Here is a 12,955-nt window from a genome sequence, read left to right as displayed (position 1 = left end):
TTTTTATGTTATCCAACTGCTGCTTATGCAAAGCTCATTTAAATACAAAACTAATAAATCAACTAAACACACTCATGATTTAACAGAAACAGAATTGTGTGAATAACATCAAACTCACAATTTTATGAACGCACACAGTCAGTCATTCATTTGCTTTCCTCTCTGTGGAGGCAAGTCCTCCTCTGAATACTAACCCTATATATACTATATATACTCTATATATAATATATATAGAGTATATATACTATATATATATAGTATATATACTCTATATATATATATATATAGTATATATACTATATATACTATACCCCAAATGTCATCAAATACTTGAAATAATGCAAAGGCTTATTGCAGGCACTCATTGCACATGTTTCCCAATCAGCCATAAATAATGTTTTAGCTTCTATTTTCACATTAGCCACAGCTCAGCTACATGTCATGTCTGAGAATTTGTTGGATGAAGGAGTTTTATCTTAATGCTGCCCTGAAGGCTGGAATTTGGTTTTAAAAATTTGCTCTTTTAAATCTCTTTTATTTCATTTTATTTTTCTTCAAACTCCATTTTTAAGACAGAAATCACATCTCAGCTTCAAATCTAATGACTGAATTTCTGCTAGGTGCCAGAAATGTGTTAATCTATTCTGAACATCAGAAATGACTTTAAAATGTCTCAGCATTACCCAGAATACATTGCATGGTGGGCCTTCAGATTTTAGCTTCTAGTTCAGCTTTTTTTTGCTGCAATCACTAACCCTAAACCATATACACTTTAGATCAAGATGAGCTTTTCTTTCAAACTACATAAGTTAGGACGATGTTTGAAATATTTCAAAAAATCAGCACCATGAGTCAGAAATGGGTGTGCATTGTTGAAGTGCTCTTTCAGAAAATCACCTGCCTGCGCATTGGGTAAGTCTCCTCACTTTGAAATTATAAGTTTCAACAACATATACTGAGCATTCTAGAGGTCTTGCGGTGTATGATGGCACTAGAATCGCTCTTTCCTCTCATTTCAGGGGTGGTGGTTTGAATCCCAGCCGGTGTCTGGAGACCTTGAAGGCAGCAGCTTGCTGCAGCTGGTCCAGGTTCTTCTTCCCTGGGAGGATGATTGGGTAGCAACACCTTGCTATTGCTGCTTTTGCTCATCCTTCTGTGGAACACAACTGCAACAACCTGGTGGAGATCTACTGGTGTGCAGTTCACTCTGCACTGTGAAGCTAAGGTGAGTCAGTAAACTTGCAGGCTGCCAGGCTTCAACAAGACCAGTGGAGAATCAACGGAGAACCCTGCTTCCTGGGCATGCTGGTTCCACCTTGCGGTGTTAACGGACAGTGTGTTTTTAAACCAGGGGCGCGGTACGTATCAGCCTTCCCAGGTTCCGCCTATAGGAACAGCACGTGGGAAAGGTGACTCCAGGACTCGGGAGTCTTAAATGCAGTCCAGTCTTCTAGAGGAATAGCCTCACACACACAGCAACATGCACTCCAGCTGGTATTCTCTATTCAGTCCTACAGCTTAGAAATGCAGAAGGAAAGAATTTTAATTTCAGAAAATCTTCAGCTTAACGTTAGGGTCAATAGCTTTAACTTCATATGACCTGAGCTATAAAATTTCATGTAATATTATTGCAGGGTTGGGTCCCAATCAGCTTAAATAAAATTCTTTAGACATGATGTAGTTGAGAAAAATTAACATATCAGGAAATTCATTTTAAATGTCAAAGACAGCAGTTTCACAATTTATTGATGAAATCCAAAACTCTTCAGTGTCTATTAAGATTAGGACTATTTCTGAGTTCCAAAACAAAATGATACACAGTATAGCTGTAACTGTTTCAGCAATGTGGCCCATTCAAATATCTATCTCTAAATCAGGGGTGGGCACTCCTGGTCCTCAAGGGCCGGTTTCCTGCAACTCTTGGTTGTCTCCCTGGTCCAACACACCTGAATCCAACAGCTGAATCACCTCCTAAATGCAGTCAAGTTCTCCAGAGTCCTGCCAATGACCTCATTATTTGACTCAGGTGTGTTGAAGTAGAGATGCATCTAAAAGTTTCAGGAGACTGGCCCTCGAGGACCAGAGTGCCCACCCCTCCCCTAAATGGTAAAATTCCTCTAAGCCAATTTCATTGCTGCTGTTCTAAACAGCTAATTTCAATCTCTGAATATATTATGACATTTCGTTTAATTGATTCCAAACCTACTTTACATAATTTTCCACTTATGGTAGTACGCTCATAGTTATGTGTAAAGAGCCTTGTAACAATGCAATCTGCCTGTTAGAAGAGCACCTTGCAAATAAAAATGCACCCTAATTTTTAGTGATGTGCTTTAACTCTGCATTGGATTGTTGAAGTTTTCCACCTTTCACATATGGGCATCTTGCTTTCAATTGACCCTTTCTGTTGCCGTAAGGGTCCATTTTCACTCTGAAAAGTCAGTTCTCAAGCTCAGCCAACACATTTTTGGCTGCTTCCATGTAAAAACAGCATGATGCTCTTCATGTCCCACACAGATCCTTGTGGTACATTTTGCCACCTATGGCTAATCCTAAATCTCTAACTGGGACCTTCAAATAATTTTTTTTGGACACTATTTAACCCCAGTAGCTCCATCTCTTTAAAGAGTAGTGCTCTGGAAAAATATAGTCAAAATCTTAGAGTAAACTGAACATTTTATTATTAAATCAACTATTATAGTAAATGGAAAACTAACATCTCAATATACAATTTAATTTAAATGTAAAATCTTAAATTTTCATTTAATGTTAAACTTATGAAGAGATTGAAATTAACTTTAGAACAGTGGCAATTTATAACACCCTAACATTTTTGTACCAAAAGAATTCTTAAAATCCTTATTTCCACATATTGGGAAATTATTTTAAGGAGCATTGATAACAGTTGCACAATTGATTAAAGAAATCCAACTCTTCAGTGTCTGTTCAGATTAGGATTATTTCTGAGCTCCAAAACAAAACGATACATAGAATAGCTGTAACTCTTTCAGCAATGTTTCCCATTCAAAGTACTGCTAACATGTAGGGTAAAACGCATCTCCCTAAAGGGTAACATTTCTCTAAGCCAATTTCATTGCTGCTGTTCTAAACGGTTAATTTCAATCTTTGAATATATTATGACATTTAATTTTATTCACTCCAAAGCTACTTAAAATGTTTTGGATGGTTGGTTTTCCCATAACTTTCCACTTATGGGATAATGCTTATAGTTATGTGTAAACAGCCTTGTAACAATTGTAATCTTCTTAGAAGAGCACCTTGCAAATAAAAATGCACCCTAATTTTTGGTGATGTCCCTTTAACTCTGTATTGGATTGTTGAAGTTTTCCACCTTTTACATATGGGCATCTGGCCTTCAATGGACACTTTTTCTGTTGTAGTAAAATGTCAGGGTCCAATTTTCACTCTGAAAAGTCAGTTCTCAAGCTCAGCCAACACATTTTTGGCTGCTTCCATGTAAAAAGAGCATGATGCTCTTCATGTGCCACAGAGATCTTTGTGGTACTTTTTTTTTCAACTATTGGCTAATCCTAAATCTCTAACTGGTACCTTCAATTTCTATTTTTTGGCCACTATTTAACACCAGTAGCTCCATCTCTTTAAAGAGTAGTGCTCTGGAAAAAACTAGTAAAAGTATTTGTAGACTTTAAATGAAAAGTTCCATTTACTATATAGTAGAGTCCCAATATTTAATTTAATTAAATTTAAAGTTCAATTTAAATTGAGAGCTCAGTTTGAAAGGTCAGTGACAGAAAGTAACCATTTAGAACAGCAGCAATTTGTAATATTGTAACATTTATTACAAAAATTACCAGTGTTAACTGGTAATCTTCAAGTCTTTATTTCCACAAATTGGTAAATTATTTTAAGGAGCATTGTAAATGAATGGTTAAACTTTAAAAATATGTAAGTTATGCTCCAATCTGAAAAAATATGACTTACTCAATTTTTTTTCCCCACCAGAAAGTATTTTAGCTCAAGTGCTTTGCTTACCTTGCAGGACAATAAAATTACATGTAGAATTTTGCATTGTGGAGTACATGCAAATGTGGATCCCTGTTCATAGGAAGTTAAGTTCAATTTCTATGCAGTTTCTAAATGAAATGGCTAAAAACTTAAAGGTTACAAGACAAGTGAGTATAGAGATTTATATGTTAATATTCAACTCTACAGAAATGTAAATTATTGCTTGTATATGTAAAATGTGGAATGTATAAATTCATTAGAAATCTAAATTTCTAAATGAATTTATACATTCAACTTAATTATTTTTTAAGGAATAGGTGGGCCTGGGAAAACCTTTCTTTAGGGTTTGTTCTTTAGGGTTTGTTCTTTAGGGTTTGTTCTTTAGGGTTTGTTCTTTAGGGTTTGTTCTTTAGGGTTTGTTCTCTTTAGGGTTTGTTCTTTAGGGTTTGTTCTTTAGGGTTTGTTCTTTAGGGTTTGTTCTTTAGGGTTTGTTCTTTAGGTTTTGTTCTTTAGGGTTTGTTCTTTAGGGTTTGTTCTTTAGGGTTTGTTCTTTAGGGTTTGTTCTTTAGGGTTTGTTCTTTAGGGTTTGTTCTTTAGGGTTTGTTCTTTAGGGTTTGTTCTTTAGGGTTTGTTCTTTAGGGTTTGTTCTTTAGGGTTTGTTCTTTAGGGTTTGTTCTTTAGGGTTTGTTCTTTAGGGTTTGTTCTTTAGGGTTTGTTCTTTAGGGTTTGTTCTTTAGGGTTTGTTCTTTAGGGTTTGTTCTTTAGGGTTTGTTCTTTAGGGTTTGTTCTTTAGGGTTTGTTCTTTAGGGTTTGTTCTTTAGGGTTTGTTCTTTAGGGTTTGTTCTTTAGGGTTTGTTCTTTAGGGTTTGTTCTTTAGGGTTTGTTCTTTAGGGTTTGTTCTTTAGGGTTTGTTCTTTAGGGTTTGTTCTTTAGGGTTTGTTCTTTAGGGTTTGTTCTTTAGGGTTTGTTCTTTAGGGTTTGTTCTTTAGGGTTTGTTCTTTAGGGTTTGTTCTTTAGGGTTTGTTCTTTAGGGTTTTTTCTTTAGGGTTTGTTCTTTAGGGTTTGTTCTTTAGGGTTTTGTTCTTTAGGGTTTGTTCTTTAGGGTTTGTTCTTTAGGGTTTGTTCTTTAGGGTTTGTTCTTTAGGGTTTGTTCTTTAGGGTTTGTTCTTTAGGGTTTGTTCTTTAGGGTTTGTTCTTTAGGGTTTGTTCTTTAGGGTTTGTTCTTTAGGGTTTGTTCTTTAGGGTTTGTTCTTTAGGGTTTGTTCTTTAGGGTTTGTTCTTTAGGGTTTGTTCTTAGGGTTTGTTCTTTAGGGTTTGTTCTTTAGGGTTTGTTCTTTAGGGTTTGTTCTTTAGGGTTTGTTTTAGGGTTTGTTCTTTAGGGTTTGTTCTTTAGGGTTTGTTCTTTAGGGTTTGTTCTTTAGGGTTTGTTCTTTAGGGTTTGTTCTTTATGGTTTGTTCTTTAGGGTTTGTTCTTTAGGGTTTGTTCTTTAGGGTTTGTTCTTTAGGGTTTGTTCTTTAGGGTTTGTTCTTTAGGGTTTGTTCTTTAGGGTTTTTGTTCTTTAGGGTTTGTTCTTTAGGGTTTGTTCTTTAGGGTTTGTTCTTTAGGGTTTGTTCTTTAGGGTTTGTTCTTTAGGGTTTGTTCTTTAGGGTTTGTTCTTTAGGGTTTGTTCTTTAGGTTTGTTCTTTAGGGTTTGTTCTTTAGGGTTTTGTTCTTTAGGGTTTGTTCTTTAGGGTTTGTTCTTTAGGGTTTGTTCTTTAGGGTTTGTTCTTTAGGGTTTGTTCTTTAGGGTTTGTTCTTTAGGGTTTGTTCTTTAGGGTTTGTTCTTTAGGGTTTGTTCTTTAGGGTTTGTTCTTTGGTTTGTTCTTTAGGGTTTGTTCTTTAGGGTTTGTTCTTTAGGGTTTGTTCTTTAGGGTTTGTTCTTTAGGGTTTGTTCTTTAGGGTTTGTTCTTTAGGGTTGTTCTTTAGGGTTTGTTCTTTAGGGTTTGTTCTTTAGGGTTTGTTCTTTAGGGTTTGTTCTTTAGGGTTTGTTCTTTAGGGTTTCTTTAGGGTTTGTTCTTTAGGTTTGTTCTTTAGGGTTTGTTCTTTAGGGTTTGTTCTTTAGGGTTTGTTCTTTAGGTTTGTTCTTTAGGGTTTGTTCTTTAGGGTTTGTTCTTTAGGGTTTGTTCTTTAGGGTTTGTTCTTTAGGGTTTGTTCTTTAGGGTTTGTTCTTTAGGGTTTGTTCTTTAGGGTTTGTTCTTTAGGGTTTGTTCTTTAGGGTTTGTTCTTTAGGGTTTGTTCTTTAGGGTTTGTTCTTTAGGGTTTGTTCTTTAGGGTTTGTTCTTTAGGGTTTGTTCTTTAGGGTTTGTTCTTTAGGGTTTGTTCTTTAGGGTTTGTTCTTTAGGGTTTGTTCTTTAGGGTTTGTTCTTTAGGGTTTGTTCTTTAGGGTTTGTTCTTTAGGGTTTGTTCTTTAGGGTTTGTTCTTTAGGTTTGTTCTTTAGGGTTTGTTCTTTAGGGTTTGTTCTTTAGGGTTTGTTCTTTTGGGTTTGTTTTGTTCTTTAGGTTTGTTCTTTAGGGTTTGTTCTTTAGGGTTTGTTCTTTAGGGTTTGTTCTTTAGGGTTTGTTCTTTAGGGTTTGTTCTTTAGGGTTTGTTCTTTAGGGTTTGTTCTTTAGGGTTTGTTCTTTAGGGTTGTTCTTTAGGGTTTGTTCTTTAGGGTTTGTTCTTTAGGGTTTGTTCTTTAGGGTTTGTTCTTTAGGGTTGTTCTTTAGGGTTTGTTCTTTAGGGTTTGTTCTTTAGGGTTTGTTCTTTAGGGTTTGTTCTTTAGGGTTTGTTCTTTAGGGTTGTTCTTTAGGGTTTGTTCTTTAGGGTTTGTTCTTTAGGGTTTGTTCTTTAGGGTTTGTTCTTTAGGGTTTGTTCTTTAGGGTTTGTTCTTTAGGGTTTGTTCTTTAGGGTTTGTTCTTTAGGGTTTGTTCTTTAGGGTTTGTTCTTTAGGGTTTGTTCTTTAGGGTTTGTTCTTTAGGTTTGTTCTTTAGGGTTTGTTCTTTAGGGTTTGTTCTTTAGGGTTTGTTCTTTAGGGTTTGTTCTTTAGGGTTTGTTCTTTAGGGTTTGTTCTTTAGGGTTTGTTCTTTAGGGTTTGTTCTTTAGGGTTTGTTCTTTAGGGTTTGTTCTTTAGGGTTTGTTCTTTAGGGTTTGTTCTTTAGGGTTTGTTCTTTAGGGTTTGTTCTTTAGGGTTTGTTCTTTAGGGTTTGTTCTTTAGGGTTTGTTCTTTAGGGTTTGTTCTTTAGGGTTTGTTCTTTAGGGTTTGTTCTTTAGGGTTTGTTCTTTAGGGTTTGTTCTTTAGGGTTTGTTCTTTAGGGTTTGTTCTTTAGGGTTTGTTCTTTAGGGTTTGTTCTTTAGGGTTTGTTCTTTAGGGTTTGTTCTTTAGGGTTAGGGTTAGGGTTAGGATATAGGGATGAAAACCAAAAAATCGAAGTGATCAAGCTCATAACTCAAAAAGTAAAGGTGTCAGGTGGACCAAACTTGGCACAGAGGATCCCCAGGAGGTCCCCTACGTACCCTGTGAATTTGGTGGAGGTGGCTGGTTCCTAAGACATAGCTGCCATAGACACCCATTGAAAAAAAAAAGTGATCAAGCTCCATAACTCAAAAAGTATAAGGTGTCAAGTCACCAAACTCGGGTGTAGACTCCCCATGGGCCCCCCCAGGTTCCCTGTGAGTTTGGTGGCCCTAGCCCCTCCCCTTCCTATAGCTGCCATAGACCCCCATTCATTTTCGGCTCTGGCTAGGAAGGTCGGATCGAGCCGGGAGCGGTTCCCCGTGCTCAGGGCGAAGCCCTGAGTGCGGGAGAGGTCATGTACTTGGGTGGGAGCAAGTTGAAAAATGGGTGAAATTGCTCTAATGTTTACGTTGGGGGTTGTTGGGGAACCTCACTAGAGTGCGTTTCGGGGCTCGCTGAGGCGTCTGGAGGTGGTCCTGGGTGGAGTGTTTTGGAGATATGGTGTGTTGTTGGGAGAGTGGTAGAGAGGCGTGAGAGGGGTTCCCGTGCTCAGGGCGAAGCCCTGAGCGCGGGGATGTGTCATATGCGTGGATGGGGTGATGTGTGAAAATCGGTCAAAATTTGACCCCGAGACCATGGTTGGTAGGCCGAGCGTGGATTTTCAAAGTGTGATATCTCGGGCTAGGAAGGTCGTAGCGACCCGAGACCACGTCCCCCGTGCTCAGGGCGAAGCCCTGAGTGCGGGGAGAGGTCATGTACTTGGGTGGGAGCAAGTTGAAAAATGGGTGAAATTGCTCTAAGTGTTTACGTTGGGGTTGTTGGGGGAACCTCACTAGAGTGCGTTTCGGGGCTCGCTGAGGCGTCTGGAGGTGGTCCTGGGTGGAGTGTTTTGGAGATATGGTGTGTTGTTGGGAGGTGGTAGAGAGGCGTGAGAGGGCTTCCCGTGCTCAGGGTTAGGGTTAGGATATAGGGATGAAAACCAAAAAATCGAAGTGATCAAGCTCAATAACTCAAAAAGTAAAGGTGTCAGGTGGACCAAACTTGGCACAGAGGATCCCCAGGAGGTCCCCTACGTACCCTGTGAATTTGGTGGAGGTGGCTGGTTCCTAAGACATAGCTGCCATAGACACCCATTGAAAAAAAAAAGTGATCAAGCTCCATAACTCAAAAAGTATAAGGTGTCAAGTCACCAAACTCGGTGTGTAGACTCCCCATGGGCCCCCCCAGGTTCCCTGTGAGTTTGGTGGTCCTAGCCCCTCCCCTTCCATAGCTGCCATAGACCCCATTCATTTTCGGGTCTGGCTAGGAAGGTCGTAGCGACACGGGACCACGTCCGCCGTGCTCAGGGCGAAGCCCTGAGTGCGGGGAGAGGTCATGTACTTGGGTGGGAGCAAGTTGAAAAATGGTGAAATTGCTCTAAGTGTGTACGTTGGGGGTTGTTGGGGAACCTCACTAGAGTGCGTTTCGGGGCTCGCTGAGGCGTCTGGAGGTGGTCCTGGGTGGAGTGTTTTGGAGATATGGGTGTTGTTGGAGAGTGGTAGAGAGGCGTGAGAGGGGTTCCCGTGCTCAGGGCGAAGCCCTGAGCGCGGGGATGTGTCATATGCGTGGATGGGTGATGTGAAAATCGGTCAAAATTTGACCCCGAGACCATGGTTGGTAGGCCGAGCGTGGATTTTCAAAGTGTGATATCTCGGGCTAGGAAGGTCGTAGCGACCCGGGACCACGTCCCCGTGCTCAGGGCGAAGCCCTGAGTGCGGGGAGAGGTCATGTACTTGGGTGGGAGCAAGTTGAAAAAAATGGGTGAAATTGCTCTAAGTGTTTACGTTGGGGGTTGTTGGGGGAACCTCACTAGAGTGCGTTTCGGGGCTCGCTGAGGCGTCTGGAGGTCCTGTGGTGGAGTGTTTTGGAGATATGGTGTGTTAGGGTTAGGGTTAGGATATAGGGATGAAAACCAAAAAATCGAAGTGATCAAGCTCAATAACTCAAAAAGTAAAGGTGTCAGGTGGACCAAACTTGGCACAGAGGATCCCCAGGAGGTCCCCTACGTACCCTGTGAATTTAGGGTTAGGGTTAGGGTTAGGGTTAGGTTAGGGTTAGGGTAGGGTTAGGGTTAGGGTTAGGGTTAGGGTTAGGGTAGGGTTAGGGTAGGGTTAGGGTTAGGGTTAGGGTTAGGGTTAGGGTTAGGGTAAGGGTTAGGTTAGGGTTAGGGTTAGGGTTTAGGGTTAGGATATAGGGATGAAAACCAAAAAATCGAAGTGATCAAGCTCAATAACTCAAAAGTAAAGGTGTCAGGTGGACCAAACTTGGCACAGAGGATCCCCAGGAGGTCCCCTACGTACCCTGTGAATTTGGTGGAGGTGGCTGGTTCCTAAGACATAGCTGCCATAGACACCCATTGAAAAAAAAAAGTGATCAAGCTCCATAACTCAAAAAGTATAAGGTGTCAAGTCACCAAACTCGGTGTGTAGACTCCCCATGGGCCCCCCCAGGTTCCCTGTGAGTTTGGTGGTCCTAGCCCTCCCCTTCCCATAGCTGCCATAGACCCCCATTCATTTTCGGGTCTGGCTAGGAAGGTCGTAGCGACACGGGACCACGTCCGCCGTGCTCAGGGCGAAGCCTGAGTGCGGGGAGAGGTCATGTACTTGGGTGGGAGCAAGTTGAAAAATGGGTGAAATTGCTCTAAGTGTGTACGTTGGGGGTTGTTGGGGGAACCTCACTAGAGTGCGTTTCGGGGCTCGCTGAGGCGTCTGGAGTGGTGGTCCTGGGTGGAGTGTTTTGGAGATATGGTGTGTTGTTGGGAGAGTGGTAGAGAGGCGTGAGAGGGGTTCCCGTGCTCAGGGCGAAGCCTGAGCGCGGGGATGTGTCATATGCGTGGATGGGGGGTGATGTGTGAAAATCGGTCAAAATTTGACCCGAGACCATGGTTGGTAGGCCGAGCGTGGATTTTCAAAGTGTGATATCTCGGGCTAGGAAGGTCGTAGCGACCCGGGACCACGTCCCCCGTGCTCAGGGCGAAGCCCTGAGTGCGGGGAGAGGGTCATGTACTTGGGTGGGAGCAAGTTGAAAAATGGGTGAAATTGCTCTAAGTGTTTACGTTGGGGGTTGTTGGGGGAACCTCACTAGAGTGCGTTTCGGGGCTCGCTGAGGCGTCTGGAGGTGGTCCTGGGTGGAGTGTTTTGGAGATATGGTGTGTTAGGGTTAGGGTTAGGGTTAGGGTTAGGGTTAGGGTTAGGGTTAGGGTAAGGGTTAGGGTTAGGGTTAGGGTTAGGGTTAGGGTTAGGGTTAGGGTTAGGGTTAGGGTTAGGGTTAGGGTTAGGGTTAGGGTAAGGGTAGGGTAAGGGTTAGGGTTAGGATATAGGGATGAAAACCAAAAATCGAAGTGGTTCATTCAAAATAACTCAAAAAGTAAAGGTCCCAGGTGGACCAAACTTGGCACAGAGGATCCCCAGGAGGTCCCCCACGGACCCTGTGAGTTTGGCTGAGGTGGCTGGTTCCTAAGACATAGCTGCCATAGACACCCATTCATTTCAAAAAACGGTTCATTCAAAATAACTCCCGAACGGAAGGGGTTCATTGGCTGAAACTCGGTGTGTAGACTCCCCATGGGCCCCCCCAGGTTCCCTGTGAGTTTGGTGGCCCTAGCCCCTCCCCTTCCTATAGCTGCCATAGACCCCCATTCATTTTTCATCTCCGGCTAGGAAGGTCGGATCGAGCCGGGGCGGGTTCCCCGTGCTCAGGGCGAAGCCCTGAGTGCGGGGAGAGGTCATGTACCTGGGTGGGAGCAAGTTGAAAAATGGGTGAAATTGCTCTAAGTGTTGACGTTGGGGGTTGTTGGGGGAACCTCACTAGAGTGCGTTTCGGGGCTCGCTGAGGCGTCTGGAGGTGGTCCTGGGTGGAGTGTTTTGGAGATATGGTGTGTTGTGTGGAGGGTGGTAGAGAGGCGTGAGAGGGCTTCCCGTGCTCAGGGCGAAGCCCTGAGTGCGGGCATGTGTCATATGCGTGGATGGGGTGATGTGTGAAAATCGGTCAAAATTTGACCCCGAGACCATGGTTGGTAGGCCGAGCGTGGATTTCAAAGTGTGATATCTCGGGCTAGGAAGGTCGTAGCGACCCGGGACCACGTCCCCCGTGCTCAGGGTTAGGGTTAGGGTTAGGGTTAGGATATAGGGATGAAAACCAAAAATCGAAGTGATCAAGCTCAATAACTCAAAAGTAAAGGTGTCAGGTGGACCAAACTTGGCACAGAGGATCCCCAGGAGGTCCCCTACGTACCCTGTGAATTTGGTGGAGGTGGCTGGTTCCTAAGACATAGCTGCCATAGACACCCATTGAAAAAAAAAAGTGATCAAGCTCCATAACTCAAAAAGTATAAGGTGTCAAGTCACCAAACTCGGTGTGTAGACTCCCCATGGGCCCCCCCAGGTTCCCTGTGAGTTTGGTGGCCCTAGCCCCTCCCCTTCCTATAGCTGCCATAGACCCCCATTCATTTTTCATCTCCGGCTAGGAAGGTCGGATCGAGCCGGGAGCGGGTTCCCCGTGCTCAGGGCGAAGCCCTGAGTGCGGGGAGAGGTCATGTACTTGGGTGGGAGCAAGTTGAAAAATGGGTGAAATTGCTCTAAGTGTTTACGTTGGGGGTTGTTGGGGGAACCTCACTAGAGTGCGTTTCGGGGCTCGCTGAGGCGTCTGGAGGTGGTCCTGGGTGGAGTGTTTTGGAGATATGGTGTGTTGTTGGGAGGGTGGTAGAGAGGCGTGAGAGGGCTTCCCGTGCTCAGGGCGAAGCCCTGAGCGCGGGATGTGTCATATGCGTGGATGGGGTGATGTGTGAAAATCGGTCAAAATTTGACCCCGAGACCATGGTTGGTAGGCCGAGCGTGGATTTTCAAAGTGTCATATCTCGGGCTAGGAAGGTCGTAGCGACCCGGGACCACGTCCCCCGTGCTCAGGGCGAAGCCCTGAGTGCGGGGAGAGGTCATGTACTTGGGTGGGAGCAAGTTGAAAAATGGGTGAAATTGCTCTAAGTGTTTACGTTGGGGGTTGTTGGGGGAAGGGTTAGGGTTAGGGTTAGGGTTAGGGTTAGGGTTAGGGTTAGGGTTAGGGTTAGGGTTAGGGTTAGGGTTAGGGTTAGGGTTAGGGTAAGGGTTAGGGTAAGGGTTAGGGTTAGGGTTAGGGTTAGGGTTAGGGTTAGGATATAGGGATGAAAACCAAAAATCGAAGTGATCAAGCTCAATAACTCAAAAAGTAAAGGTGTCAGGTGGACCAAACTTGGCACAGAGGATCCCAGGAGGTCCCCTACGTACCCTGTGAATTTGGTGGAGGTGGCTGGTTCCTAAGACATAGCTGCCATAGACACCCATTGAAAAAAAAAAGTGATCAAGCTCCATAACTCAAAAAGTATAAGGTGTCAAGTCACCAAACTCGGTGTGTAGACTCCCCATGGGCCCCCAGGTTCCCTGTGAGTTTGGTGGCCCTAGCCCCTCCCCTTCCTATAGCTGCC

The sequence above is a fragment of the Poeciliopsis prolifica genome, unplaced genomic scaffold, assembly GCF_027474105.1.
Source record: "Poeciliopsis prolifica strain line A6 unplaced genomic scaffold, Auburn_PproV2 SCAFFOLD160, whole genome shotgun sequence".
Taxonomy (NCBI): Eukaryota; Metazoa; Chordata; class Actinopteri; order Cyprinodontiformes; family Poeciliidae; genus Poeciliopsis; species Poeciliopsis prolifica.
This window is presented reverse-complemented; position numbering follows the sequence as displayed.